Raw genomic sequence first — 4,740 nt, forward strand, 5'->3', positions numbered from 1 at the left:
AATTAATTTCCCCATTGACTGGTCTCTTTGCCCGGCTTCGACTATTTCCCAAATTTTCGTTGGATTGAATGCTTTTTACTACATACAGAGCAAAAGATGTCTTTGCCCTATAAACTTGAAGTAGACATAAAACACGCAATAAACCCACGTATATACCACCGTAACCAATATCTTAACCCCGTTAGCCCTCCGCCTGGCAGACAATTTTAATTCAAGAAAAATGACCATTCGAGAGAGAGAGAGAGAGAGAGAGAGAGAGAGAGGGGGGATGAACAAATGGTGAGATTTAATGGGGGTCTGCTCCATTAATTCTAATTACAAGATTGGGTAATACGATGGTTTCTCCTGTAATAACATCTTTTATTGGCGATTTGTTTCCAGCATGATTTATGGACTGCTGGCCTGATTCAACAAAATCGGATAAAAATTGTGACCTCTATAGGGTCCACAAGCTTGATATACCATATTTTTACGCTATTTGAGAACAAACGGCGGCCATTTTGTCTGTCAATTTTGGGGCGGTTTTCACAAAATTCAAACTCAACTGTCCTTAGGGTGGAACGGTAATATAATAATACGTTTTTTTTAAATCGGATAAAAAATTATGACCTCTATAGGGTCCACAACCTTGATATACCATATTTTTACGCTATTTGAGAATGAACGGCGGCCATTTTGTTTGTCAATTTTGGGCCGATTTTCATGAAATTCAAACTCAGTCGTCCTTAGGGTGTAACGGTGATATAATAATACGTTTTTTTTTAAATCGGATAAAAATTATGACCTCTATAGGGTCCACAAGCTAAAAACGCGATTTTTCGTACAATCAGGGGCCATAATTCAGGAAATTACGGTCCGATATGCGCGAATATCGAAAGGAACCGAGATCTTTGGGTTATAGACTTACATTTCAAGTTTCAACAAAATCGGATAAAAATTGTGACCTCTATAGGGTCCACAACCTTGATATACCATTTTCTTACGCTATTTGAGAACGAACGGCGTCCATTTTGTCTGTCAATTTTGGCCCGATTTTCACGAAATTCGAATTCAGTCGTCCCTAGGGAGTAACGGTGATATAATAATACGTTTTTTTAAATCGGGTAAAAATTATGACTTCTATAGGGTCCACAAGCTAAAAACGTGATATTTCGTACAATCAGGGGTCATAATTCAGGAAGTTACTGTCCGATATGCGCAAATATCGAAAAGAACTGAGATCTTTGGGTTATAAACTTACATTTCAAGTTTCAACAAAATCGGATAAAAATTGTGACCTCAATAGGGTCCACAAGCTAAAAACGTGATTTTTCGTACAAACAGGGGCCATAATGCATGAAGTTTCGATCCGATACATGCCAATATCGAAAGCAGCCGAGATCTTTTGGGGATAAACCTATATTTCAAGTTTCGTCGAAATCGGATAAGAATTGTGACCTGTAGAGAGTCCACAAACAATTGTGGACGGACGGACGGACGGACAGACGGACAGGGGCGACGGCATAATACGTCCACATGAAAATGTGGGCGTATAAAAATGGTGGAGAAGGACAAGATACGATTTAAGGGAGACAACTCCTGTTAACGGATCGCTTACATCACTACAAACATACAGTATACTAACTGGCGTAACTTTTTTTTTTTTCTTTTTTTTTGGAAAGGAAATAACATGGAAATACAAAGATTAAGTCTAAACTGAATGTCCTATAAAATTGAGATTAAGTTGTAGTTTTAATATGATCCGGTGAACACAATGTGACGACTGAGAATTTTACGTCACAGAGTCATGTAAATATGTGGGTTACTTGTGTACACGTGTAGGTCGGGTGTCTGTGGGCGTATTGACTGTCGGCTGGGCAGATGATGATGATGACACTAATGTGGATAAGGTCGAATCAGACTTCAATGGGGAAGCCGGGGTGATTAACACAGCTGGTATCAATGGTAGAGCAGGTGGTTCCTCGGGCTCTGTGAGCATATTCGTATCGCATTCTATCTGAGTAGGAACTTTATCCAATTCATCAAAGTCATTTCTGTTTCCATTGTGACGTAAGGGAAAACAGTTGTTTTCAACAAAGTATTTGGGTACGATATAACATTCTGATGTCTTCACCTTGGAAGTTTAGGAATGTAACTGGGATCCTGAGAATTTCCTGACGAAGCACCAATTACCATCAAGGCTAGTTACAAGATATCGATCAGGAGCCTTGTTTTTATTACCATCTGAGCGCAGGTAAACCAAATCTCCAACTGCGACATGATTACTTGGAGGTATGTTTCCAAGACGGTTCTTTGAAGTCTCATTATATCCATGATTACGTAATCGCCGTGCATGTTGTTCGGCTATAAGTTCACGATCTGAGACAGGAAGCTGTGTGTGTGTAAACTGGCACCTTTGTGTAAAGATTTCACGAGCAGATAAACCTCTACTTCTAATCCTAGAATTAGTCATAAGATCCTCTGGTGAATTACCTCCAATGTACAGATCATCAGCAAGCTTAGCAACTGTGCCAGCCTGTAGTTGGTCACCCAAAACACGGCACATCAGTTCTTCAAGGGCTGTTACCAAACCGGGCATACCCATAGCAGAGTGTGTGTAAACACGTACCCCGCGAAAGGGCGTTGCTACACCCCAATATTTTATGGAATCTCTGGACAAAGGAATCGGGTAGAAGGCACTTGTCAGATCCGAAACAATAATGTACTGCCAACAAGCAATGGTACGTGAGATGCAATCAACATCAGGCAAAAGTGAAGGCTGTGGTATACTATATCTTCCAACACCAGCGAAGGCAGTGACTAAGCGGAAACCTCCAGATGGCTTCTTAACGAGGAAGGAGGGATTAAGGTACTCAGCAGTGATGTTGATATCTTCTGGACGTTTAAATACGCCTGCTGTTTCTAAATCATCAAAACCTGTTTGAAGTTCAACAAGTTTGTCCCTTGAGTACTGGGGTACACGACCTTTGCGTTGGGGAGGCTGAACTGGACACATGTTGACAGTGGCTTTAAAGGGACCAACTGCAGATATATCAGGATCAAATACAGTATCGTACTGACAGTGTAAGTTTTTGAAAGCTTCTCTAGTTGTTGACGATAATATAAGATCGGGATCGAGAGCTACTTTATCAGAATAAAATAAGCCTGGACCAAGCTTAGAGGGAACAGCACTTGGTGTTGGAGTATCACAGTGATTAGCATTTGTTGGGAAATCAGTGACCAGTCGAACCTGACAGAAGTGTTCATTACGCTGGATGGTTCTGGGTTGATCTGTGGTATTAGGTATTCTCACCTTACCAGCAAAACACTCTAAGATGGAGGGCTGTGGCCACATCTGGGAGAGTTTCAAACTATGTGAGCTTGGGCAATCGGAACGAGCTTCAACAGCCAAGAGACAGTCGGGGTGATAGTCGGGTGGAGCAGAAACTTCCAGGTAATCACCAGGCCAAATAATTGTCGCTGAAGCTGGAAAGCGAATAACAGAAGCCTGTGTACGCCGGATGGAATGGTACTGAGATGGTGCCTTTGATGACCCATATACAATAGTATCTGAGTCTTTGATTGTAACCTGATGCTTGGCTGGGCGAACAAATACATCGTTTACAGTCATGAATGGTGTACCCGCTAAGATTTCAACGTCCAAGTCTTCCACAACAAGAGCATCTAGGGATAAGTCCACAGCATTCCTTGAAAGAGTGAGGTGTGTTTCCCCAATCACAGCTAACGGTGTGAAACCATCGGCCTGAAGAGCACGTTGAGAACTGGGCGATATAGTAGCGCCGATGTACTTTGCAACAGCGGCCTTGATCATATTAGTTTCGGCACCTGTATCTAAAGTAAGCTGCACAGGATGATGTTTATAAAACGCTTTAAAATGAGGGGACTGTTTGGTACTAACACGACAAGCGGAAACACGATGTGTAGGTAACCCATCGGTTAAGTCGAGATCACCATCATCCAGGCAAGTAGTTTGACGGGCACGATTGAGAAATTTTTTGTCATCTGCAGGTAAGAAAGGGCAGGTACTAAGGTAATGCTGGGTCTTTGTGCGGTTGGCCTGTGTGCAGAGAGGGCACGATCTAGGCTTAAATCTGTCACTCTTCGCAGGATCTGGGGTATAGCGCTGTCGAAGTAATTGGCTAGTAGCTGATCGTAGCACTTTAGCATCGACCGAGGCGTGTACTTCATCTAACAGCGAGTCAAGAGCTAGAGAGATCTCAGGTTTAAGAGATGCTAGTGTGCGAGAGCGCAATTCGGTACCATATCGTTGCTTCACCAACTGTGGTAAGTCTGGATGTATACATTGAAGCCAAGTTAGTACAACTATGTTCTCTAAAGATGGTGTTAATTCTTCGTCGACTGCGGGATCTTCACCATGGTGAGAAATGTGGCCATTACGTGTAAGTAGATTGTCTTCAATAAAGGACATTAATCGTTGGAAAAGGTCCTCAGGTCGCTCATCTGGTTGGAGATGAATAAAGTTAAAGTCCAGGAAATGACTGCCTGTGGATTGGAAGCCATAATGTAGGCGAATAGCTTGCCAAATAGCTGATACGGAAGTTGAGTTTTTAACAATTGTATTACGGGAAATAATGGGACAAAAATTGGCTATTTGTCCGAGCATCAACTCGAGGTGGGTCACTTTCTGTTGTGCAGTACGTCGGTTATTCTCTGGAACATTACGGCCATCATCACGGAAGCCCCGCAAAGGAGTATTATTAGACGCCTTACCCCATGTGA

Source organism: Patella vulgata, chromosome 3 (assembly GCF_932274485.2).
Source record: "Patella vulgata chromosome 3, xgPatVulg1.2, whole genome shotgun sequence".
In the NCBI taxonomy this organism is placed as follows: Eukaryota; Metazoa; Mollusca; class Gastropoda; family Patellidae; genus Patella; species Patella vulgata.